Raw genomic sequence first — 27,817 nt, forward strand, 5'->3', positions numbered from 1 at the left:
CAATTTTTCCCTTCCTTCTCCTAATGTCCTCCATGTTATTCCTTATGTTCCACAAATAAGTGAAACCATATGATAATTGACTTTCTCTGCTTGACTTATTTTGCTTAGCATAATCTCCTCCAGTCTCATCCATGTTGATGTAAAAGTTGGGTATTCATCTTTTCTGATGAATTCCGATTTCCCCCCCTTCATTCTTCCCCTCCTGCTATCTTTTTTTTTTAACATATAATGTATTATTTGTTTCAGAGGTACAGATCTGTGATTCAACAGTCTTATACAATTTACAGCGCTCACCATAGCACATGCCCTCCCCAATGTCTATCACCCAGCCACCCCATCCCTCCCATCTGGGGTCTCTTTTTTAAGGGCACTAATCCCATTCAAGAGGGCTCCACCCTCATGACTTGGTCACCTCCCGAAGGCCCCACCTCCAGATGCCATCACATTGGGATTACCAGTTCACCATATGAATTTGGGTGGACATAAACATTCAGTCTACAGCAGAAATAGAAGACTTGAATAATACTATAAACCAACTAGACCTAACAGACATCTAGAGAACGTTCCACCCAACAACAGAAGAGGACACATTCTTCTAAAGTGCACATGCCACATTGTCTAGGAGAGGCCACAGGTTAGGCCATAAAGCAAGTCCCTCAGTAAGTTTAAAAGGAATGAAATCACGCAAAGTCTGTTCTCAGAGCATAGTGGAATGGAATTAGAAATCAGTAACAGAAGGAAGTTTGGGAAATCCACAAGTTGTGGAGCTTAAATAACACACTCCTGAATGACCAACGAGTCAAAGAAGAAATCACATGGGAAATTAGAAAATTCTCTGAGACAAACAAAACCAAAAATATACTTGTGGGATGCAGCAAAAGCAGGGCTGAGAGGGAAATTTACAGTTCTAAATACCTACGTTAAAGAAGAAAGATCTCAAATCAGTAACCAACCAGTCAAATCAATATTAGCAGCTCCATTTTGGGAAAACATGCCCTTGATTATCTTAAACTTAACTGATATCTACATATGTGACAGATGATTAAATTGATGTGTACATGGAAATATCTTTCTTTTCAAATGGTAAGATGTAGTACGCTTTAAAAATCGATTTGTATATATACCATAACAACAAAACAGAAGGTGGTAAATACAAAATAATCACCCATAAGATCACCATTTTAGCATAATACTAATTTGATAACTCCCCTTCCAGTATTTTCCTCTGAGTTTACATGTTGGATACAGTACAACAAAGTTGCCAACAATATGGGATTTGGGGTCATCGGGTCATGGAAGGTTTGGTCTCATTACCTTTGCAATTTTGAGCTCAGGGTCTCTATTCCCTCATTTCATAAAAAGCAGAAAATGGCGTCTTCCTCATCAGGTAGTTGTGAAGGATCAGGGAGATATATAGATTTAAGAAAGTATATGTGGGCATGGCACCTGGGACAGGGTAGTTATGCAAAGATGGGAACCTGTTCTGCCTTTACTTTTTCTTACATAACATCATTCACAGCACATGTACGATTTCATATCTTGCTTTTTCCACACTACATTTTCCCATAAGAATATTTTTTATGCTGCTTTGTGGCCTTCAGAATTAAGATGATTTATTTCTCATAGTGTTTGGCTTATCATGATTTCATAACCTTTTCCCTTTTCCAGAAGACAAAGGACTGATTTATTGTTGTATACAGAACTAAATTTAAAAAAAAAAGAAAAAAAAAACTTCTCCAAATATCTTCTCTGTGATTTGCTGGAAATTTTTTGTGTTCAGTTTTAAAATGCTCCCCGCTTTGACTCAATTACAGAAGCTCTATTCACTTTCTTGGAAGGAAAAGGCTTTATCCTGAGATTTTTTTCACTCTCTAGTGAAGCCATATTTCTTTTGATTTGTGATGTTCTTTTTTTTTTTTTTTCTTTTGCTACCCACTTGGTTAGGATAAAGATGAGTTCTGCTGTGGTTCTGAACTGCATCAAGGTTTTATTCATTTGTTTTCCTGACCAGCAAAGCTATTATTCTAGGCCCTGGTTACAAACAGTGTGGGCGCAAAGTGCTCTTGAGGGTGAACATAAGAAGCCTTTAAGCTGATTGTGGCAGTTGCTTTAAGAGGCTCTCCTCAGCAAAAACACAGAAGCTATCCGGAGGGGTTCTATTAAAACAGAGATCTGGGTGTGTGTGTGTGTGTGTGTGTGTGTGTAGACCTGAGAGCAGAGAAGCACATCTTCTCCAGGCCGCTTGGTAGAAGGCCGAGGTGACTCAGGACCCAACACTGTAGAGCCTTGGATACTGGCACGTAGATTTCCATGGGCTAAGGGATGGTGACAACTTGGCCTGCTTGCAACACAGGGAACTCATGACCCCATCTCAGTAGTCTGGGGACTGGAGGGGGGCGGCAAAGTCTGCAGACAGCTTGAGTTGTCACAACTGGGAGGAGGTATGGGTATGGGCTGCTACTGTCACCTAGTGCGAAGACACCAGGGATGCTAGGAAATGTCCCACAATGCCCATCACGGGCCCCTCTCCCCAGCCCCAAACAAAGAATGATCTAGTCCCAAATGTTAGTAGTGCTGAGAGTAAGTAACCCTGATTTACCTCGCTTAAATGTTGACGTCGGGACCGACTTTTTGCAAACTTACCTTTCCAAACAATCGGTGCATTGTATTTTAGAGAAATTAAAACATTAATAAAAATAATAATAATTAATGGCCCAGTATTTCTTTACAGTCATCAGAGACTTAGGAATAAAAATAAAACCCTCTTAAATAGGATTCTTTTGTCAGCTGGTAACTACATGTATTTTTGGTGTATGGTATATATAGAATATTCCCGAGTTATACTACTAGGCCTTAAACACAACTATTTTTGTAGGTTATTTTTTCATCTTAAATGTATCGGAAAGCAGTAGATTATCTTAGCAGCTCATCGAGTCTTTTAAGCATTTGTAATCATCAGCACCGTCAATGTCATCATTTCTATCGCCCTCACTAGCATTAGTAGATATAGTGTGTGCTCAGGGGGTGCCGAATGCCACGGCTTGCGCATCACTACATTATCTCATCCACTCCTCGTGCCGACTATGTGGGGTACATACGATGCTGCCCGGCCACTTATCGGGGAAAGAAGGCTAAGAGACTTTACGGACTTGACCAGGGTCACCCCGCTTGTAAGCCACAGAGGTGAGATGCAAACGGTCATCTGTCATACTCTGCAGCCACTCATTTTAATCACGGTCACCCACTGCATTCTTTTAACATGTTCTCTTAGTTGTATCTTCCAGGCTTTGCAAATATTTCACTGTGTTAGGTCGGAGTAAAAAAGGCAAAGGCTAAAGAGACTGCAGAAACTGTCACCTTCACAAAGAGGTGACACTATAACTCTGACATGTTGCTTCATTCATTCATTCGTTTGTGCGTTCGTTCATTCATGCGTGCATTCATTCATTCAACAACCATTCATTAAGCACAAAGCATGTGCCAAGTGCGGAGGCTATCAGTGTCGTAGACTCAAATACGAATCAGACTGTCTACCCGGCTTCAGGTGAATGTGCAGAAAGCGGCCCGGAAGCACAAATAATGTGCTCTTTTTACAGGTCTTGAAAAAGAGGGTTAATATCCGTAAATATCAGAGGGAGCATGAAAGAGAGAAGGACCGAGAGAAAGGCAAAGGAAGGGAAGGGAAGGAAGGAAAGGAGAAGGGGATGGGACGGCAGGCAGCGACAGTGGCTGTGCTGGGGATGACAGGGAGCTGGCTCGGTGCTGACAAAACGGCAGCAGAGGAGCCCCAGGCCTCTGCAGAGGCCGCCTTCGCTCCACTCTGGGGATGAGCGAGGGCTTGGCAGGAGTCTCTGTGTCATCAGGAGGCAGCCGGCTCCTACCCCTCCTCCCTGTGAAGGCTTTTCTCTCTCCTTCGCTCTCCTGCTGTGTGCAGCCCACACAGAAAAACTGGGGAAGTGAATTCCAGGCTGTCTAATCAGGCTCGACTGCATCGTGACAACACTGCTCGTTTTAACTCCCTCCACACGCTGTGGCATTTGAGAAGGAGAAGGAATCACGAGGAGCAAATCAAGACTTGCACATTTCCCTTGTACTCCCTCGCCACCGCTCCCTGCCTGTGAACTGATCACTCCACAGCCTCCGGTTTAGGGCTTTAAGCAGATGGCGAGGTGGTGGATGCTTTCATCCCAGGCAGTATCGGTCAATTGGCTTCTCACGGAGGGAAATTTCGATTAAGCAGTTGACAGATTGGAGTCACTTTCGTCCAGGCAAGTGGCGAAAGGCTGCTTGGAACAATTCATCTTGACTGCTGGAAAAACAGCAGAAAGCAAGCGGGTCCCACTGCCCCCAAGTCATGGATGCCTTCTGTAGAAAGGACAGTGGCTCTTCCTCCCTCCCTAGAAGGCCTGCCCTGATGCAGAGCAGGCACAGCTAATCCTTAACAAGGAATACACACATGGCAGTGCCTCGCTCGCGCCTCGCCCCCAATTTTGGACACAGATGATAGGAATCATGGCTGCCCTGTAGTTCCAGAGGTAATGATTAATTCTTGAGAACTTACCAAACAGGTTTATTAAATTCTGAGTGCTCAAACGTCCGTTTATTCAGACTCAATTATGTTTCATCTTTTAATCATTTTGTACATGCATTACTTGGAATTTACTTTAGCTGGATTAACCTTTTGCTTCATAATGCAAGTTAGCGGCATGAACGATTTCAATGGGAAGGCGTAAAGTACTGGAATCATTTACTCATTTGGTAAGCGAACACTGGCACACCTACTAGAGGCCAGGCAGTGCTACGTCAGAGGTAGGCCCTACAGGGCAGGGCCCCTCCAGGAGCTCATGGTGCAGGTGGGGGAGGATGAGAGAGGGGACCTGAGCACATCAAGGCTGCAGTACGAATGAAGAAACAGGACACAGCCTTTGGATGTAGGTGATGAAGATTCTAGAGAGGAGGTTGGAAAACAGATATTCTATTGAAAGAAGGTTGAAGAGCAAACACTTTAGAGGTGATTCAGGTGTAGGTCGAGGCCCCGGCTTTGCTATTCCCTTGGTCTGTGATTTGGCATAATTGCTCCGTGTCTGTCTGAAAAACGAGGAAAAATAGCTACCTCACAGGGGTGATTTTGCTCCCTACCCTAACGGACCTTTTGCAGTGTTTGGAGAAGAGTTTGGTTGTCACACCTCAGGGGACATACTATTGGCATCTCGTGGGTTGAGGCCAGGGATCACTAACCATCTCACAATACTCCCCGGGACAGCTCCCCACAAGAAATATCAGTCACGCCGAGGTTGAGAAACACTGAATTGCACGGTGTGTATGAAGTCCTCAGCCCAGTGGTAGCTATGATTACTGACGACAGCATGTCACCATCGGGCACTGGATGTGCTAGAGTCGGGCACACCTGCGCTCTGCTTCCAGCTATAGCACACAGTGACTCTGTGACCTTGGGCAAGTTGCTGCTCACTCTGAGCCACATCTATAAATAGGAGTGATAATACCAATCTTGAGAGGAAACCATGGGACATGGAGTTGACTCAGATGGGGCACCTGGCGTGAACCAGGACCCAGAAAGTGTTCGTTCCCTTTGTTGGCCCCACATCTTGCCTATACCCTCTGTCCTCTGCCCCTTTCTACCAAGGGCAGGAATCGGTTGGTCGGTTTTTAAATGACATACTCTCTAAAGAGTAGCTCTGCATCTTTTCCCAGGGAATACGAAAGAGCTCACTGAAAATGAAATCCTATTAGTTGTCTGTGACTAATAGGAGCTCACTGAAGCACTGTAAGCCTCCTAGAGGCTCTCTGTCTCAGCCTCCACCTACCCTGCACCATCTGAGCTTGAGCCAGTTCAGATGATTTCTAAGCTGCATGTACGCTCCTTCTCCTGGAGGAGGCACTGCAGTCCCATTTTTCAAAACCTGCAGCACCTCCAGTTTCCAAAGCCCTTGTCTCGACAGTAAAATTACAAACATTTCATTCGAGCCATTTCATTTTGTTTTGGAGACTTAAGGGATTTCCACCCTCCGACCATTTTTAAGCAGCAAATACATCTGGTTTGTAATCTCAGACTTTTCCCCGAAGAAGATCAGTTTAAGAAATATTTGGAAGGTCAAGCTGCCATTCTACTATCAAGGAAAAGGGAAACAATGCATTTGAGACCACATTTTACTGAGCATTTCGAATGGGCTTGATGGCCAAAAAGAGGCGTCTCATCTTTTTAGGAATCTTTGGTGCACAGACTAGGTACTATTGGAGTCTGATCTAGAAACAAAAACAAGATCCATATCAATCTAAACATCCAGAAAGTGCCCTGGGTGTCTTCTCTATGACATCCTGTCCTGGCTTATGCCCCATTCACATCCAACTTACACCTCTTATTACTCTCCAGGAGTGTTTTCTCCCTCTTTCTGATGTTACTTAACTTGATCATTAAGTAATGTCGACTTTGCAGTGAGAGTGAAACAAGCAGGCAGACATTAATAAACACAGGTGCCAAACAACATGGCAGCTCAGCCACTGTGAACAGACCACTTAGGGGGCATCAGGAGCCAGGCAACGAGGAAACAGAGGCTTATTTGGAGTTTTATGGCAAAAACGAAATCACATCTTTTAGCGAGAGGCTAATAGTAGCAATAATATTAACAAGCCCTTGCACTTGATTTTAAGAGTTCCAGAGTACTTCCATGTTCTCGTTTGAGCCTCACAATGGTTTGTGAGACAGGCAGGGCACTGAATTTGCAGGTCCTTCTAAGGTGACTTCCAACTTCACACAGGTTGGAAGACTGTGGGATGTGTCATCATCTCCTTCCAGAGAAAGTTCATTTTAAGACTATTAATCAAGCCTAGCTAAGTGCATCTTTAAAAATGGGTGTGATCTCTTTTAATCAGAAAAGTAGGATCACCACACAGTCTCCAGCAGGTGCCAAAGAAGAGTCAGTTACCGCCCGCGCCATGGGCCAGAACTGAACAGGTAATGGCTCTGTTTATACCCAGGAGGATTTTTCTCATAGACATGAAAAGATAGCTAGAATTAATCTATCCATTTCTATCTATAGCTATAACTCAAAGGAAATGTACTATCTGAACTTTCATCTCTATTTACGGTTTTCTTGCTGCCTCATTTTAAAAACTCATATTGTATCCTTCATTTTATTTATTTCATTTTTTAAAAGTAGGCTACACGCCCAATGTGGGGCTTGAACTCATGACTCTGAGACCAAGAGCCACACGCTCTACTGACTGAGCCAGCCAGGCACCCCATATTGTATGCATAAAAACATACAACACACACACACACACACACACACACACACACACACAGATTTGATCCCAGATTTGAAAATCAGGCTGAAATGTCTTCATTTCAGAAAGACCGGGTGGTAAACAATTGCCCCCGGGGAAGACTCCAGTTTAAGAAACCCCGAAATAATCACCCTAAAGGTAAACTCTCTTGGAAAGCTCTCCATTGTCACCAACAGCCAAGAAATGGCATCCTGGATTCCCTGCAGAATCATATACGAAGTTTACTGCTGGTTATCTGTCAGTGGAGAGAGAGCCTGGGAATCATTCTGAGCCAAATCCAATTCAATTATGGGCCAATTATAGACCTGCTTCCACTGCCAGGAATGGGCCACACCACCAACCCAGCTGGTTTCAGAGCCCCTGGCTGGCAGGGACTCCCCGTACATGGGTAGAAGAGCTCGTGGTTCAGAGAAGACAAAATCGCCAAGAGAGTATGGAGAGCAGCACAGAAGGCAAATGCCAGTGTGCCCCTGAACCTCCTCACCATCTCACTGCCAGTCTTTCACAATTGACTCCAGACTCAATTGTCCCTCCTGGGTGGCACCCTTTCTCATGAGGTGATCAAATTACGAAATGCCAAGAGGTTGCAGGCCAGGCTTTGCTCCCGCACTCGAGGTCAACCCGCTGTGATCTCGCCGTGCTGGCCACGGTGCTAACTAGGAACACAGTGCCTGGACCCACGTCACCACTGACAGCTTCACCGAACACGTAGGAGTTAAAATGTCAAGAAACTTGAGTTAGAAACTTGTGATGGGTGAAAATATAACTATCTCTATTAAAAATTAAAACGCCTTTGTGAAGTTCGGCTGGCACTCCCAGCCGACTGACCTCATGTCAGGTCCATATTCTAGCATCCAGTGGTGCCGTTATCCCCGTGCTGGCTTTGCGTATCTGACCCGCCAATTTAAGAAGCAAGCTTATCCCTTTCTTTAACTGAGATCTCGAGGAGAGAGGGGGACAAGGCAGCACCAAGGACAGCATCCTGTGGGCTGTGGCAATGGAAACCCTTTAGATTGGCCTCCAGCAGTGGTTCTCAAACTTTCTCATGCTGTGTCGGCTTCACGTGGAGGGCTTCCTGAAACTCAGACTGCTGGGCCCCACCCCCAGAGTTTCTGATTCAGTAGGTCTAGGGTGGGTACGAGAATCTGCATTTCTGACAAGTTCCTGTGGGCTGCTGCTGCTGGCTTGAAGACCACACTTTGAGAACCACTGACCTAGGGCCACTAATTTAGATTGTTTAGGTCTGGACATTGGAAATCTCTAACCCATCATCGGGTCCACAGTTTTATAGCTAGTATCCAAAGGTATAGTGAGCAAATTGGTCAAACTTACTTGCTGAAATTCAGATTCACAAAGCATCAATGAAGCAACAATCTATAATGCTTACAATAGTGCTTCTGAGGGTCAGGCACCGTGCCAAGTATTTTACCTTGTGATTCTTAAACGGGTTAGTATGCATAAGAGCTCCATTTTACAGGTGACAAACCTGAGGCAAAGAAAGGTTATGTGACTTCCCCCAAAGTAGCCCAACTAGATAATGGGGCGAACAGGATTCAAACCAGGCTGTCTGGCTCTTAACCCATTACCCCAGGTTGACTCACTATGTAGCAGATAGGCTAAGCTCCATGGAGGTGAAATGTGCTGTGTAAATTCAGAAGGACACTCCTAATATAACAGATGGAGGAATTCTGCCAGTGGCATCAAGATTCAACACTGTTACAATCCAAGGGTTGGCAAAGTAGGGCCCCCAGGCGAAATCCTGCCTACCGTTTGGTTTTCTTTTAAAACTTTTTATTGTGAGATAATTCTAGATTTACATGCAGTTATAAGAAATACTACAAAGAGATCCCCAGATGCAATGATTGGGAAGAAAGAAGAAAAATCATTTTTCCAATCTCTATAGAAATATTTCCAAGGAAGGCCTTGCCATGTTTCAAATATATGCAGAGACCAAAAAGCCGGGTTTGATAATCTTCATCAAGCATGCTGTTAGGGATGTCCAGGAAGTGGAGGAAAACACAAAAGAGGTTCTAAATTTGAACACTTTTCAAGTCCAGCGCAAAACACGACCAGGATCACAGCTACTTGGTTGACTGACAGTCAGTCAGTATAGCTTTTCTCAAATATTATGATGTAAGAACTGAAGCCAGTTTCTGAACAATTGAGTGGCCTGGCCTTGGGCTTTGGGTGGGAACCACTTGTTTTTATTCTAGTTATCGTAGTCTTAGAGTCAGGCAGCAGTGAATTGCTGGATATAGTTAGACCTGAGATCCTCAGTGTGGGCTGTACCCTAGGATCACCTGGACTTGTCTGAGCCCCACCTCTGACCAATTTAACTCTTAGAGGGAGAAGGATATTTCACAAGCCCCTAAGGTTCGTCCAGCGTGCAGCTTGGGTCAGAAGGACTGATTTAGAGAATGCTTCTCAGTTCTTCTCAGGACAAACCAAAATGAAATATTTCTTGCTTAGGAAAGTATTTCTTTGGTTGAATGTCAAGGTTGCTAGGATGAAAGTCCCTAAATGTGGGAAATAGCCAAGCATTCTTGGAAAGGCATGGAGCATAGATGTACACTTATTCATAGGGTGATCCAATGGTGACCACAGCTTCTGTTTGGGGTAGGACATGGGGAAGAGATAGTGTTACCCAGAATGCCATTGACTCCAGAACAATAGCCATATTGAAGACACTCTGGTCCCCTCTAGTGAGTGTGTTGTGCCTTGTCAGTGTTGTGATGTGTGTTTAGCCAGCCATATTCTCGTAGGTCAGGGGACCATCAGTGTCACTTAGTCCAACCCAGCCCAGTAGGTCCTCTCTATACTCCCTGCTTTCCAGATATGTCCCCTACTCTGGAGAGTCACTTGGGTTTCACTATGAGTTCAGCAACGTTTAAGCCCTGTCCCAATCCATCTCACTCTAAAAACTGCCAGGCTGCTGTTCTCTCCAAATAATCCCAGTTGCACCCTTTGGAGTGACTCATTAAGAGGAGAGTCCAAGTAAGTCCCATTCCATTGGCATTTCTTTTAACTTGTTCAGTCTCTGAGTGTAAACATAATACAAGGGGGTTATGTTTTTGGTATGATGTGCAAGGCACTAATCACTGAATGCTGAACTGTTGCACTGTAAGCTTTGGTTCAAGATCAGTCAGTTATGTTGGCCTGCTCCCACAAAACTGAACCCATGAGTTGTCAGGATGCCAGATCTCTAATGTCTGGCTACTCACCATTTCAAAAATGCCCGAAGCAGTATGTTCCTATCCTGTGGCTAAGGATATGGTTTTTGACATAAGTGCCATTTTTTGTGCTTCCCACCAATAACAACTATTCATTGACACATAAAATATAAGAGCTGGACTTGGCTTATAGCAACTGTAGAACATATATATATATATATTACATGTATATATACATACATGTATATACATGTTATATATATATATATATGTTTTTATTTAAATTCCAGCTAGTTAACATACAGTGCAATATTCATTTCAGGAGTAGAATTTAGTGATTCATCACTTCCATACATCACCCGGTGCTCATCAAGACAAGTACCCTCCTTAATCCCCATCACCTGTTTCACTCATCCCCCCGCCCACCTCCCCTCTGCTAACCATCAGTTTGTTCTCTATAGTTAAGAGTCTGTTTTTTGGTTTGCCTCTCTCTTTTATCCCCCTATGTTTGTTTGTTTTGTTTCTTAAATTCCACATATGAGTGAAATCATATGGTATCTGTATTTTTCTGACTGACTTATTTCGCTTAGCGTAATACCCCCTAGCTCCATCCACGTCATTGCGAATGGCAAGATTTCATTCTTTTTGATGGCTGAGTAGTATTCCATTGTAGATATATACGAATTCTTCTTTATCCATTCATCAGTTGATGGACATTTGGGCTCTTTCCACAATTTGGTTACTGAGCAACTGTATTATCTATTGCTGCATAACAAATTATCCCAAACCCAGCAGCTTAAAACAATAATAAATATTATCTCAGTTTCTGTGGGTCAGAGATTTAGAAGTGGCTGAGCTGGGTGGTTCTGGCCTGGGGTCCCTCATGAGGTTGCAGTCAAAATGTCAGCTGGGACTACAGTCCTCTAAAGCCTTGACTAAGACTGAAAGATCCACTTTCAAGATGGTGTACTCATGCCACTGGTTAATGGGTGATGACTGTTATCAGGAGACCTTGGTGCCTTCCCATGTGGACCTCACCACTGGGCTGCTTGCGTGCCCTCACAACATGGTGGCTGGCTTCCCCCAGAGTAAGTGATCCAAGAGAGAGCAAGGTATCTGTATCTGTAGTGGCTTTTATGACCTAGCCTTAGAAGTTACATTCTGTCATTTCTGTAATATGCTATTGATTACCCTCATCAGTCCTGTTTGGTACTGGACGGGACTACACAAGGGTATGAATACCAGGAGGCAAGATTCACTGGGGGGCCATTTGGGAGGATGCCTGCAATAGCATCCTTTTTTTAAAACCAATGAGAACACTGAGGTCCAGAGAAGTGAGGTTTGCCCAAAGTCACATAGCCTTAACATTTCAATATTTGTTTTTCTTTCAACCCCACTGATGCTTACCACCCACAATTTCTTGTATTTATTTAAAACACCAAATGTTGTTTATCTTTGGAAGATTAGAAAGATTATTTCCAAATGTGAAGCCAGTTTCCCTGATGTTTTTAACAGAGGAAGCCTTCAGAAACCAGACAACGTATAAGCAAAGTGTATATTACAAGCACTCAGGAAAGGTTTTTCTTCACTTCCTTGAGTCATTAGGGAGGAAGTGCTCCAGAAGGAAGGAGAAAAAAGCAGAACCTCTAAGGGCAGGCAAATCCAGAAGAGAACTAAAAATCCAGTGTTTGAGGGATAACTTTTACCTTTTGCATGCTGTTCTCTCTCCTCGGCTTGTTCCCATATTGTGATGTTTCCCGGCTCTTTCTTTTGATTTCTGAGGGTGAAACTAGAACAAGAACAAGAAAAAGAAAACAAAAAATAAGAAAAAAGCAGAGACTATCACCAACAATCAAACCAATGGCAAGAACACCCTCCTTAGGAGTTTGGATTTCATTAATCCCAGATAAAGGATAGTGATCTGGCCACAGGGACTCCCTAGGAGAATCATAGAATTTTTTTCTGTAAAAACTATGTCTCTGAAAACACACACACACACACACAGACACACACACACAGACACACACACACAGATTTTTAAGCACAAAACTCAGAACTGATCAATATTATCAGTTCTTTTCTCTTCAGGATCCTCTTTGAAATGGCTATCTTCTAAGAAAGACAACAACAAGAAAGAAACCTGATCTTTATTCTCTATCCCTTTTCTATCAGTTAAAAAACGACAAGGCCTGTCATCTCTGATCACCGTAACTAGTCAGGAGACACGACGACTCTCTCCCTGCCTGACCTATTTTGTCTAATGGGGTCCACTCCTTTGCCCTCTGCCGTGCTACCTTCTCTCCTGAGTTCCATTTATAGCAGGGCTTTATTAATGGTTAAATTGTTAGGAGCGGATCTCTCTCTCTCCCAAGGCTTATTTCCCCTATTCAATAAATTAAGCCATGGGATCGGAGAGACTGTCCGTTTCTGCTCTATTTCAGCTCATATTCTTCCTAGCCCACAAAATACTGCGAACTGACAGGTGAGAGCTCAGTATGAGTTCCCACTGCCTGCCCAGCAGTCTGTGGCCACTTGCAATTTGTTTCATATTTAGTTCTCCGAGTAATGCTTGTATGGCCCATGGGAATTTTCCTAAGCTCTTGATGAAAGTCTCATATCTGGAGCTGAAACACTTCAGCTTCACCGAGGAGCCCTTGGGCCTTTGCTAATGGTGAGGGGCCTCCTTTCCCAATCCTCAGGCAAGAGCCCTTGGACAAGTGCTAGGAGGTTCTGACATGTTTGACCTCTCTCCTTGCCCTGAAAGAAGGTTTGCAAACTCCATTCACCCGCCATTCTTGTTGCTGTCACACAGGTGACCTCACTGAACAACTGGAGCATTAATGGCCCACAGCTGTCAAAGTGACCTGTGCACTTCACTTCTCAAAGCCTTTTCTCACTTGTTTTTGGTTGCCAGAGCCCTGCAGTCAACAGACCTTTCAAAAAAAAAAAAAAGAAAAATCACAAAAGTGATAATGTCACTGCCTGCAGAACATCCTTCAGTGGCTCCTCACGACCCCCAGGGCCTGCATTAACTGGCTCATACTCACCAGCTTTTCCCATCTTGCATTTCTGCCCCACTCAGAGCATTCCTTGCTCCAGCCCTAGTGAACTTCTCCCAGTTCATGGAGGTGCCATGCTGACATGAGGCCGCAACACATGCTCAGAATATTCTTTTCAAGTCTTTCTCCCATACCCATTAGCTGGCTACCTCCTGCCTCTCATTTGGTCTCAGTCTAAATACAGTTTCTGAAAAGCCCTTCCATGGCCTCTTAACTGCATAGCACCCACAGCAGCTACCACTTATTTTATTATCTGACTGTCCTTCTAGACGTTCAGTTTCTTGAAGGGGGATAAACTGTTCCCTAGGGTATCCACAGTGCCTAATACATTTTCTGACATATGATGTAACCAAATTAAAGCCAGGCATTTTAGTGTCCACCTTTAAGACCATTTAAGCACATCTAAGCCCCAAGCCACATCTGAAAGAAGCATAAATTGGTTGCCAAAAATGGCCTCAAAAATGAATGCAGATCTTCATCTAAGGACTTACATTGTAAAACACACAGTAGAACTACCCCAAGAGTCTCTTGATTCATGATCAGCCCAAGATCCCTTCACCCTACAGACTTCTTACCCCAAGTGTCTCTTCATTATTTCCCCAAAACCCAGTTATCCACTGACTGCCCCGCCCTGCCCTTCTTTTTTCTGTAATTTCGACTCAGTTCACTCTTTTCAATTCTCCACTCCAGCCACTTAGACCTCCACCAACCATCAGCACCACAACGAGCTTCAAGTCAAAATGGCAAAGACTGAATCTTGCTTGGAAGACAGAGGGGGAGGAAGAGATGTGTTGACTTAGAAGCTTTTTGTGGGACTTGTAAACTTTTTTTTTTTTCTTTTACTACATGGGAGGCACTCTGCTAAATGCTTTAGTAAGTTATGCTCCCAACAACCCTATAAGCTTGATACTATTAGTTTCCTGCACTTCAAAAGAACACCTGCCCAAGGTGACACAGCTAGGAAGCAGGAGAGCTGGGATATGAAAGCAGAGTCTGCACCAAAACGTCTCCACAGTAGGTACTCAGTAAAGATGAGCTGAACATATAAACAGGGCCCCACCTGGGAACCAGTTTGGAGGCTGGCAAGGCAAAGGGTGTGGAAGGGATTTCTCTGATGAATTGATTGCAAGTACATGTCAAAGCTTTATTCCAAAGTTGCTTAAGGAGGGGGAGGAGGAGGAAGTACAGGCTTCCAGTCATGAACTGTATAAGTCAGGGGGATGAAAGGTACAGCCCAGGGAACACGGTCAGTGGTATTGTAATAGCATTGCACGGTGATGGACGGTAGCTACACCTGTGAGCACAGCCTAACATATAGACTTGTTGAACCCCTATGTTGTCCACCTGTCAACTGTACTTCAATAAAACAAACAAAAACAAAGTTCCTTAAAGAGGCTTCAAAAGGCTAGTTCAAAAACTTGGAATAGGAAATAATGTGGTTAGATAACCCTGTTAGACCAGATAGAAGTGGTCATTAAACTCTGTTACAAGGCTAATTTAGTGAGGCAGGTAAATCTAATTTCCCAGAAGGGGCTCTTAATCTAATTGGAGTTGATCAGAAAGTCATTCATATGTCTTATTAGAAATGCCCCAGAAGGGACCACTCATAGCGCCAGAGCACACAGCTGTCCCAGCTCAGGTTTGGGATCATTTTCTTTCACAGAAGCATTTCTCAACCTCAGTAATAGTCACATTTGGGCGGGATAACTCTTTGGGGTGGGGGCTGTTCCAGGCCCTGTAGGATACTTAGAGCATCCCTGGCCTCTACCCACCAGATGCCAGTGGCACCTCCTCCTTCTGGATGTCATAACCAAAAATGTCTCTACATATTGCCAAATGTCCGTGGGAGGGGGCAAAATACCACACCACACATTGAGAATGACTCCTCTAGACCCTGGATTCTCAAAGTGTGGCCAAAGACCAAAAGCAACAGCATCTCTTGGAAGGTTGCTAGAAATACACAACCTAGGCCCCACTCCAGACCTCCTGAGTCAGAATCTGCAGTTTAACAAGATCCCTACGTGCTTTCTATGGACTTTAAAGTCTGTGAAGCCCTTCTAGGCCAGCGGTTCTCAACCCTGCCTGTGCATCAGAGGCCTTGGGGAGCTTTAAAGAATGCTGATCACACCCCCAGAGACTCCGATATCATTGGTCTGGGGGCAGCCGGGGCCTTGGGGTTTTTAAAAACTCTTCAGGTGATTCTAACTTGCAGCCAAGTTTATGCTTCTTGTTCCAGATAGTTTAAAAACAACCTGCCCTACAGCTTTGGGAGTGGTTTCCAAAAGCCTATAAATGTGACCTCACATCTCCAAAGTGATGCTTCTTTCCTTCCCATGAACATCCTTCTTTTTTGACCTCTTATCACTTTTAAGATGATAGAATTCAAGTCCTTTGATGATGGCTTCAAAAGGTAGGGTTTGGCTATAACTAACTTAAAATCATGGTTGGAATAATTTGGGAAAAAAATGAAGGCATTGGTTTAACCTTCCCCAGATAACTTCTTAAAGAAGTAAAAGCCATATATTCAGTGATATTATAATAGTGCCATCTGGTGACACATGGGAGCTACACTTGTGGTGAGCACAGCATAATGTATAGACTTGTCCAATCACATATGTTGTACACCTGAAGGTAATGTAACATTACATGTCAACTCCAGTCAAATAAAAAAATTTTTTTTAAAACTTTAATTAAAAAAAGAAGAGCCAGCAGAATCATCCCTCAAAATCTTACTAATTTAAAAAAATGTCTGTACTTGAAAAAAAACCCAAACATTAAACAGCAAGCTCTATCAAGAAAATTGTTTTGCATGAAATGTGCAATTATATAAAGAGCCCAGGAAAATTGGGAAGCAAAACACTAACACCTTAATAGGTAAACAGATAAAGGAAATGAACTCACAATTCACAAAAGTGGATGTATAATTAGAAAAGCATGAGAAAATGTGCAGCCTCACTAATAATCAAAGGGATGCTCCGTGAAAAAAGAATTACCAATTTTCCTCTTATAATATTCACCAAGATGAGTGGGAAAATGATCATGAAACAGACACTTGCTTATTCCCTCAATAGATATTGAGTGTCTGCTGTATAGGAGGCACCCCGCTAGCCTACACAGTGAGGGTGTGGGGCTTAGTAAATGGAGAAAATTCCAGCCATTAAGAATTTCTATCTCCCCCAGCCCAGTTAGGCCTTGATGGAATCCATCCTAAAGAAAATGTTCATGTGGAAAAAGCTTTGTTCATTTATGATAGCAAAACTGATTAAAAACCCAAATGCCCATTAATAGGATTATAATTAAGTAAACTCTAGTGTATCCACTTGATGAAATACTACAGACACTATTTGTGAATTAATGAATGATTAATGAAAAAAGAATACAAGCAGTAGAAAACCAGAAGAATGATTCAGTAATAAAGTAAATTTTGAAAACGCTACATGGTGTCATCTCCACCACCCAAAACACACAATATACATCTGTATATTTAAAGCTCTGAGGGTAAAAGATCTGTATGTACTCTGTAAACTCTAGAACACTTATGAAAGAAACTGAACATGACACAAAGAAATGGAAAAGTGTTCCATGCTCATGGATTGGAAGAACAAACATTGTGGAAACATCTATACTACCCAAAGCAATCTACACATTTAATGCAATCCCTATCAAAATACCAATAGCATTGTTCATAGAACTAGAACAAACAATCCTAAAATTTGTATGGAACCACGAAAGACCTCAAATAGCCAAAACAGCCCTGAAAAAGAAAAGCAAAGCTGGAGTCATCACAATTCCAGACTTCAAGTTATATTACAAAGCTATAGTCATCAAGACAGCATGGTACTGGCACAAAAACAGACACATAGATCAAGGGAACAGAATAGAGAGCCCAGAAATGGATCCTCAACTAATTTTCAACAAAGCAGGAAAGAATATCCAATGGAAAAAAGTCTCTTCAACAAATGGTGTTGGGAAAACTGGACAGCCCCATGCAGAAGAATGAAACTGGACCATTGCCTTACACCACACACAAAAATAAATTGAAAATGGATGAAAGACCTAAATGTGAGACAGGAGTCCATCAAAATCCTAAAGGAGAACACAGGCATCAACCTCTTTGACCTCGGCCAGAGCAACTTCTTACTAGACATGTCTCCGGAGGCAGGTGAAACAAAAGCAAAAATGAACTATTGGGACTTCATCAAGATAAAAAGCTTCTGCACAGCAAAGGAAACAGTCAACAAAACTAAGAGGCAGCCTACGAAATCGGAGAAGATATTTGCAAACGACATATCTGATAGAGGGTTAGTATCCAAAATCTATAAAGAACTTACTAAACTCAACACCCCAAAACCAAATAATTCAGTTAAGAAATGGGCAGAAGACATGAATAGACACTTTTCCAAAGAAGACACCCAGATGGCTAACAGACACATGACAAGATGCTCAACATCACTCATCATCAGGGAAATACAAATCAAAACCAGGATGAGATATCACCTCACACCTGTTAGAATGGCTAAAATTAACAACACAAGAAACAACATGTGTTGGCAAGGATGTGGAGAAAGGGGAACCCTCTTACATTGTTGGTGGGAGTGCAAGCTGGTGCAGCCACTCTGGAGAACAGTATGGAGGTTCTTCAAAAAGTTAAAAATAGAACTACTTACAATCGTACTACTAGGTATTTACCCAAAAGATACAAAAATAGAGATTCAAAGGGGTACATGCACCCCAGTGTTTATAGCAGCATTATCAACAATAGCCAATTTATGGAGAGAGCCCAAATGTCTATTGACTGATGAATGCATAAAGAAGATTGGTATATATACACAATGGAATACTACTCAGCCATCAAAAAGATTGAAATCTTACTATTTGCAATGACATGGATGGAGCTAGAGTGTATTATGCTAAGTGAAATATGTCAGTCAGAGAAAGACAAATACAATCTGATCTCACTCATATGTGGAATTTGAGAAGGAAAACAGATGAACATATGGGAAGGGGGAAAAACAGGAGAGAGTGAAACAAGCCATAAGGACTCTTAATGAAAGAGAACAAACTGAGGGTTGCTGGAAGGAGGCAGGTGGGGGATGGGCTAGGCTAGATGGGTGATGGGGATTAAAGAGGGCATTTGTGATAAGCACTGGCTGTTGTATGTAAGTGATGAATCACTGAATTCCACTCCTGAAACCAATATTGCATTGTATGTTAACTGACTAAAATTTAACTTAAAAAAAAAGAAAATAAAGCTCTGAGCAGCTCTAAAACTTAGAAAATGCTTTATCTTTGTTTAACCCAGTGTTTTTCCATTTATCTGACCATGGCAAGTTTTTTTTTTCTCCCTTCCCTTCCTTTTCTTTCAAAAGTGAAACTTGTTTTATTGTCTCTGGGACCTAGTATTTCTCAAACAAACCAACAAACCACCCAGCCCTTGAGGATATGCTGGCAGATACAGTAGTATTGAAAAGCTATGTACAAATAAAAGCCATACATGCTGTATACACACATACATAGAAAAAATCCATCAAGTTGTTCACTTAAGATTTGTCCATTTACTCGAAAAAAAATATTAAGAAGAAATACTGCTAAATTCTGAGAAGGCAAGAGATATTTTTTAAGTTAAATTCTGGTGTCCATTAGAATAAGTACAAGAGTGTTTAAGTCAGATTATTGATACAATACAGATATATTTCTTTGTATCGGTTGTTCCTGCAAGGTGCCTTAAATACTGCCAGTATGTATAAATGACTTGTGCCCATTTTATGAGTTTTGAAAAAGAGTTTCGGCATGGGGGAAAGAGCTCCAGACAGGCTTTTAAATCCTGGACCAGCTATTAACTAGTTTATGTGACCTTGGACAAAGTGAGTCAACCCCTCTGGATTTTAATTTCCTAATTTCTAAAACGAGGAGCAGTACTACAATTCTAGTTCTGCTCATCTTCAAAAATAGTTTTAAAGCTTTGTAGTTCTATCTTTGCCTGTTGGAACATCACATGCCAGGTTTTTATTTGAATATTGAGTCCTTGGACTTCTTGGTACCATCATCAGCTGCTGTAAAAACAAACAGAAAAGGTCAGTCAGCTCTGTGATCTCCATGGCAATGTGTTTTCCAGGATGCCTTACGGGAGAGAGACATAGAGCAGTATATTTATTTTATCGGTTCTGTTAACCTTATGTCAACTAATTAGTTTACCATTTGGATGTTCCAGAACCTGTGACTGCCACAGTTCTGTTGCCAGATGGTTCTAAGAGGATGTTGGCTATTTCTGATGCAAGCACCATTGTCTCTAGGCCTTGAATGCTCATGCCTAAACAACACAGAAGGGGTTCACCATCTTTGGAACCTCTGAGAATCGCTTGGATAAGACAGCAGTCTACTCCATTTGTTTTGTCACTTAGTCTACCTTTGGTGTTCGTGAGCTCTGCTTTGCGTGGGAAGTCTTGGGTCAGTGTTTCTCCAGTAAATCACTGGCCCCCTTAGAAACAGGGAGGTCTGTGCTCTGCTGGATGGACAGAAACTGACCACAGAGCCAGGAGCTGCCAGTGGTGACCGGTCTTGGACGGTGTCCCTTTCTCCGCTAAGATCTCCCCAAACAAGCTCAATGTTGTCTCAGCTGCCGGCCCTCAACTCTGGCTTGATTATCCAGGACAACAAATTCTCAAGACAATAGGATTAAAAAAACGAAACAAACAACAAAACCCTTCTGAACTTGTTTTAGTGAGATTTGACCTGGACACGCAGTTTGCCTTTTCCTTACTCAAATTCTCCATGTCCAGCACAGAACACTGTTTGAATCTGGATTTTAGGTGCGGAATTAAAAAAAAAAAAAGTCCTGCTCTTTGTGCTTTTTCTCATCTTCCCTGCTTTTACTAGGTCTTGGTAGAAACATTTCCATTTTCGCTCTCTCCACCAGAGGGTTCATGATGCACAAAAGCCAGTCTGGGTGGACGCTTCATGGTTTAAGAAAAAAGTTTTTTTTTTTTTTTAAAGATTTTATTTATTTATTTATTTTGAGAGACAGAGAATGAGAGAGAACACATGAGAGGGGATAGGGTCAGAGGGCAAAGCAGACTCCCTGCCGAGCAGGGAGCCCGATGCGGGACTCGATCCCGGGACTCCAGGATCATGACCTGAGCCGAAGGCAGTCGCTTAACCAACTGAGCCACCCAGGCGCCCCAAGAAAAAAGTTTTAAAAGTGTTTACTTAGAGTTTTGTTTCTTTTACCTTATGAGTGGCTGTTTGGGATAAAAGAGAATTCCGGGTTTGGAGTTAACTGGAATACGATTCCAGGCGGCGCACTTCCTCCTGTTTCCCTGGCACTGGTGCATGAGGTTCCAGAGGAGCCGCAGGTGTGGCTTGTGCCGCCTTCGTCTCCCTGAGGGCACCGACAGGGGCCAATGGGCGTGCATGTTCTTTATCAGCTCTAGAGGACCCTACCGACGCCCTCCAACCAATTCCAAAGCTTCCGCCACTTTGCTCTGGGTGCATGGTCAGCCATTGCATGTGGAACCAGACAGAATATGAGGTATACCCTTTCTCTTGACAACTTTTGAGTGTCACTGTGTTTATGGCTCTGTGATTTAGCCTCACCCAGGAGGAAGTAATCACTGCACAGTGCCCGAGTGTCTGGTTAAAGGACTAAATGCAGACAAGTCTTGAGTGGACTCCATTTCGTAAGTGATGCATGAGGGGCCGTGGCCACTATGACTAACACAGCTATAAATGGGTCATGGCAAGGCATAAACATCACATGTTGCTCAGCCTGGACTTAGGGTGACACAAGGGAGGTATGTGGTATATTGCCCCTGTACCAGCCAGGGTGTGTCTTTCCCAAGTGTAAACTAGAAGTGGGGCCTCTGTGTCTTTTTGATTTGGGTACAAAACCTGTGTGGATGCCTGGAGAGTGACTTTTCAGCAGAGTGCCTCATAGTCCCCATCATTCTCACAGATGTCCCTACAAGAGAAAGGACACAGCAGAGTAACTGACAGCTGCTGTCTAGGCAGCAAAGTGGAGCGGCCCGGGATGCCACCCAACACACTTGCATTCCAACAACGCGACAAACAAGTGTGCTTTGCGGCATGAGCAATTTTAGCTCTGGATCCTTTCCCATTGTTCCCGTTTGTAAAATTGAGCCCTGACCCCAAGTCTCCGAATTCTTGCATTCTTGTATTCCGGTAACCGACAGGTATTCCGAGAACACACTGAGTCCCACAAGGTCAAGGATGGAGTCTCTGGTCCTTTGGGGGCTTTGCAGGGCTGGAAGGACCATATGTGACTGCAGCCATCCGCAGTGTCCTGCTTCCAGGCTTGCTGGGTCCTCTTGGATTCCACTGGGACCCAGGAGGGAGAGGGAAAGCTGGTGGGGGGCAGGGTGGTCTGCAGAAGGACAACTGCCGTGACTCCTCTGTCCCATCTGCTGCCTTTTGCCTGGCTCCTTCTACAAGGGAGAACTGAGTTCACACTGTAGATTAAGTGAAGGAACTGTGTCAAGTGGTGCACAGTAGGTGGTCAAAACCAATGCCATCACCATCAGCTGTTTCTCCACCCCCATATGAAGCACAGGCCGATGATTTGGGCACAGGGGTCCCCTGTTCCACCAGCTTCCCCATGCTTCCCATGGCTTGTGGGCACAGCAAGTGAAGGGGAAAGAGCACCGTCCCCCCGGGAAGAGTGTTGCATAAAGAACTCCACGTGTTTGTTTTTCTAAATCATCTGGCCCTCTTACCATGGTGATGATGATCTGGGAAGACTGGGTCAACATTTCCCTGTTTCCCAAACTGCCTAAAGTCAGAGGTCCACAAGCTGACCCCAGTCATGAGGGGTCCCCGAGGGATCATTGCAAATGGCTCATCCTGCACTTCTCAGTATAGCCATAATTTCATCCACCGGGGACATATATGTGGTGGTCAAAGTCCCGAGCAAGCCCATCACAGAAATGGCTCCCATTTCTGGGTTGCAGATGGCACTTCACAGTCTGGACAATTCTGAGAGAGAAATCACACCTCATAGATGCTTCAGTGACAATTTGCTATGACTCATCACTCTTTCCATGCTGCTCAGAGAAGCCGAAGGAATGTCTCAGCTTCCAGGGTAGATTGTCATGGCCTCTCACTAAGCCAGAGGGACTGGCCATATGTCACCCAGCACAGTCACCACAGCAGTCAAATGGCTTGAGCATACCACGATGGGGCTGTAGCTGAGGCCCAGGGCAGCTGTGACAGCACCACGGGGATGTGGCACATCCAGTCAACACTCCTGGGGTACTGCGTGGCCCCTCGCTCATTCCTGCTGCCTCACATTGGCGAACGTGGCTTTGGCTGTAACTCCAACTCCAGGTCTCCTCCTGTTCTCACTTCCCTGAGTCGTCCCACGCGTCAGTCCTCCGGGCCCTGCTATGGGCCAGGTGCTGTGATAGGCAGTGGGATGTGGAAATGAATAGGACACGTTCACACACTCCCGGAGGTGACAGCCTCGTGGCAGGACAGCTATGTAGGGAAGACATGAGAGGACAGAGAGGATGCACAGAACAGGTAATTACAATGCAGCATGTTACGTGGAGAGTCATGGTGAAGGTGGGGTGGGGGATTCTAGTCCAAAGTTATAAGCACAGAGGGAGAGGCCTGAGGGCTCTTCTCATGTTACAGAAGCAGTAAGTGTCCAGCAAACTCAGAGTGAAGGGTGCATGAGGGAGAGTGGTCAGATACAGACTGGCCGGAGGGCCCGGATGAGGCTGGGAAGTTGCTGGTCAACAAAATGCATTTCAGCCAGAACTCCTGGGTTCTGGAGTTGGTATCTTGCTTCCTCTTGGTGACTGGCGTCGACCAAAAACCGAGTTTCTAAAAAAAAAAATGCTAAAGAAATATGAAAGCCTGTGCTGACTGCTGTTGATAATGTTTTCAGCTGTATAATTACTAATCTTTCCCTATCTTTCCCTCTGGTTTTAGAACCATCCAAAACTTCCCGGTTAGTGGTGTGGAAAAAACCCCAGAGTCAAAACACCTGAGTTCAAATCCCAGCTTTTCTGTTCACCAGCTATGAGACTTGGAGCTACTCACTTTGCCTTTCGACCTCTATGTATTTCATCTCAACAATGAGTACAGACATTCTTTGGAGACATTGTGGGCTTGGTTCCAGACCACCGCAATAAAGTGACTGAAATGAATTTTTTGGTTTCCCAGTGCTTATAAAAGTCATGTTTACACTATTTTGCAGTCCATTAAGTGTGCAATAGCATTAGGTCTAAAAATAAAGATGTACATGCCTTAAATAAAATACATTATTGCTAAAAAACTGCTAACCATCATCCGAGCTTTCAGCAAGTTGCACTCTTTTTGCTGGTGGAGAGTCTTGCCTTGATGTCGATGGCTGCTGACAGATCAGGGTGCTGGGAGCTGAAGGTGGGGGTGGCTGTGGCGATTTCTTAAAATAAGACAACAGTGAAGTTTGCTGCATCGAATGACTCTTCCTTTCTCTTGAACAGTTAGAGGCCATTGTAAGGGTTATTAACTGGCCTAATTTCAATATTGTTATGTCTCAGGGAATAGGGAGGCCCGAGGCGAGAGAGACGGGGAGAAGGACTGGTCGTTGGAGCAGTGAGAACACACACAGCCTTTGTTAAGTTTGCCGTCTTACATGGGCACGGTACATAGCACCCCAAAACAATTACAATAGTGACATCAAAGATCATTGATCATGGATCACCATAACAAATATAACAATGCAAATGTGTGAAATATTGTGAAAATTACCCAAATGTGACAGAGACACGAAGTTAGCAGATGCTGTTGGGAAAAATGGCGCCGGTAGACCTGCTCGACACAGGGTTGCCGCAAGCCTTCAGTTTATAAAAAATGCAGTATCTGCAAAGTGCAATAAAGTGAAGCACAAGAAGACGAGGTATGCCCATATAAACAGAAACTGCATTACAGCAATGCTATAAATGTTCAATGACACAATGGGCTCTAAGAAAAAACACCAGAAAGCAAAGCTTTCTTAAAGACCTTGCTACATAAATGAAATAAGTTAATCAGAGAAAGACAAGTATCATATGATCTCCCTGATATGTGGAATTTGAGAAACAAGACAGAGGATCATAGGCGAAGGCAGGGGAAAAATGAAACAAGATGAAACCAGAGAGGGAGACAAACCATAAGAGACTCTTCATCTCAGGAAACAAACTGAGGGTTGCTGGAGCGGTGGGGGGTGGGAGGGATGGGGTGGCTGGGTGATGGACATTGGGGAGGGTATGTGCTATGGTGAGTGCTGTGAATTGTGTAAGACTGATGAATCACAGACCTGTACCCCCAAAACAAATAATACATTATGTGTTAATAAAAAATAAAAATAAAAGACCTCAGCTACAGAACTCTCCTCAGGGCTCACTAGCCATGATTGGGTCCCATGGCTAACCCTACCTTGAAGAGATACCGGGAGGTAGAGTCTTTGGCAACCAGCCTTTGTAGTAGAGAAAAACAAGGGTGAAGGTAGTTGAGAATGGAAATGGAGAGACCCAAGCCCTACTGTCTGCTACAGCAGTGAGGGACCTTTGTTTGTGGAGTTTTCTTTCTCCAGCCACTGACAATAAAAAAATGTGAGCATTCTGCTTGTTAGAAAAGATTCAACCTGTTCACGTAAGTAAAGAATACAAGGAATGACACCAGGAATAATGGAAAACAAATGTGTAAATAACGTCAAATGATCTTTGCATTCCAATAGATTTTAAAAGAAATGGCACTATATCCATTAGCCAATAGTGCATAACCAACCCCCCCCCCCCACCAAATCCAATGGCTTAGAACAAAGTCATTTATTATCCTGGCTCATATGCTCATGGCTCAGCTGATTTAGGCTGGGCTCACTTATGTATCTGTATAAGCTGGGGCCTCTGTGCTAGACAGGGCTTGGTTGGGGCATGTTAGCTGGGGTGGCTCAGCTGCACATCTTTCTTATCCTTTTCCTTTATCAGCGGGCAGGCCAATGGCAGGTGTGCAAGAGAGTTAGCAAACACATGTGACACCTTTTGAGGTCCATGGTCAGAAGTGGCAGACCATCACTTCTGCCTCATTCTGTTCGCTGAAGCAAGTCTCGTAGCCAAACTCAGACATGAGGAATTTATACCCCATCTACGATAGTAGGAAACTAAAAAGTTACATGGCAGTGGGGATGGATACAGGGAGGGATGGAGAACTGGAGCCATGATTGCAAATTTACCACAGGCACCAAAGGTCTTGCAAGTCGTAAACATAAGGTTAGCATTATACTCTAATCCTTCCAGAAGGAAGCCATCCTAATTTAGTTTGGTATTACTTAAATCACTAGAGCCAAAGTTGATGGTTACACCTACTCATAGTTCACTTTACATTCATGGAATCAAGAGATGAAGTTTCCAAGTGAAAATGAGGTCTTCAGTTTTGACTTTTACCTGTCATACTGATTTTCAAGCTATCCCTAAATATATCTCATGAAAACAAAACTAATGCTTCCTTTTCTTTTTTTTTTTTGCAGGCTTGATGTGAAGAACTGAAGAGAAAGAGAATGGATTCAAATGAAAAAAGCTCATGAAAAAATTTTATATATTTGTATGAAGATTACGAACCTCCTGAATGCCTGAGACTCTAGCAGAAATGTCTTCTTTGTACATTTATATTTCTGCCTTCTAGTTGGCTACACTTCTTACTTTATCTTCATGTTTGGCACTTTGCAAAGCAAATCAGCTCAAGAATTCACCAACTGGAGGGTGTGCTTTTGAGGAGGAAAAGGATTTTACAGAGAGGGATCGGGCAATGCATAACAATGATTTTGATAGGAAGTTCTCTACTTCACACACTATTTTGATCAATATTTGGAATGTATTTTAGTTCTTCACATCCTAAATTATATCAATAAACTTTTTATGAGTTCACACTTGAGTAAATATAAAATGTGAATCTAGACTAAATTAATTTCATATCTTCAGATGGCTACATATTCCTGTACATGGCGAGAAATGAGATATGAGCCAGCCAGGGGCACGTGGGTGGCTTAGTCAGTTAAGCGTCTGGCTCTTGGTTTTGTCTCAGGTCATGATCTCATGGGTGCTGAGATGGAGCCCGTGTTGGGCTCCACACTCAGTGGGGAATCTGCCTGAAGATTCTCTCCCTCTGCCCCTTCCCCCACTTGCACTCTCACTCTCTCTCTGAAATAAATAAATAAATCTTAAAAAAAAAAAAAAAAAAGAGCCAGCCAAATCCCACATTGCTTACATGGGGATTTCTTCTTCTGAATAACTGGGTAAAACTATGGCTGACTGGTCTTTGCAAATGAGGTTAAATATTGCCTTAGGAACTGGGCATCGTCGATATTCCTCCTCCAAGGATGATCTTTATGGTGAATGCATTTTACTTCCACAGAGGCTCAGAAATTCCCTTTGCCCAGATGGGACAGAGTTCATTAAAAGGCACAACAAAATAAAGCTGAAAGGTCAGAACAAAAGAGAGGGGCTGATCATACCTTAGTCATCCAAAGAAAGCTAAAACGTGTCTCCTGCTGCTAAGATGCAGAGTCTCTATGAAACTTAACTAGTGGCCAACACCATCATAAACCAAAAAGAGTCACCCATGTCCCTCTAGAGTCTTCTGATCTTCCCAGATGCCAGGGCAACTTCACAGTGTGAAGATTTGAGGAACCAGGTTCTAGAGACAAGTGTGTCACCTACCTGGTATACGGAGACCCCAGCACCATGACTTTTTGCCTTGCTTCAGGGCCTTCCATTAAAAAAAAAAAAAAACAAAACCCCAAAAACCAAGACATATTTCTAAACATCGCAAGCAAAAATTAGCCTTTAGCTTTTCTGTTTCGTAGAGATCAGCTTCCCCAAGCAGGACTATCGTGCACACACACGTGACTGGCTGTAGGTTCAGTAGGGCCTGATGAGTCTAGGTTTTCCTGAAAGGGTGGCCATCTGGTTGTGGCTCCCAGGTATCTCTCTGGGCTGTGGCTCAGCCTGGCGATCTAAATCTAACATAGACGCATGGCAGGAGAATATCAGTCAGAACAAAACCTGCCAGCCTAATCCTCTGTTGCCAGAACAGGTCCTAAATAATATGGCATTGTGTTGCCTCAGGCCATTCCGCTCCTTCCTAATTAGGGTAGTTGGGTAGGGTTTTTTTTTTTTAAATCTCAGTGTTCCCTTTGTTTATTTATAAATGACCCATGTTCAGTTTCAAAATGACATTCTGGTTGAATGTTACAAAAGCTGTCTTCACATTTTCCTGCAGTCTGCCCAGTCAAATGTGCAGCAT

General features: G+C 43.4%; 1 protein-coding gene across 2 annotated transcripts in view; it reads left to right on the forward strand.

Moving 5' to 3' along the window:
* LOC102750108 (small muscular protein) overlaps nt 1-26,439 on the forward strand; it is a 52,813-nt gene extending 26,374 nt beyond the window's left edge. Inside the window, exon 5 of one of the 2 annotated variants that reach the window (XM_081809051.1) lies at nt 23,483-23,700. The gene's annotated coding sequence lies outside the window, so the exon portion shown is untranslated. Of the gene's footprint in view, nt 1-23,482; nt 23,701-26,042 lie in introns of those variants that run through there. The other variant, XM_081809050.1, reaches the window with a different exon arrangement.
* Nucleotides 26,440-27,817: the final 1,378 nt, after the last annotated feature.

The sequence above is a fragment of the Leptonychotes weddellii genome, chromosome X (assembly GCF_054177405.1).
Source record: "Leptonychotes weddellii isolate Sample4059 chromosome X, ASM5417740v2, whole genome shotgun sequence".
In the NCBI taxonomy this organism is placed as follows: domain Eukaryota; kingdom Metazoa; phylum Chordata; class Mammalia; order Carnivora; family Phocidae; genus Leptonychotes; species Leptonychotes weddellii.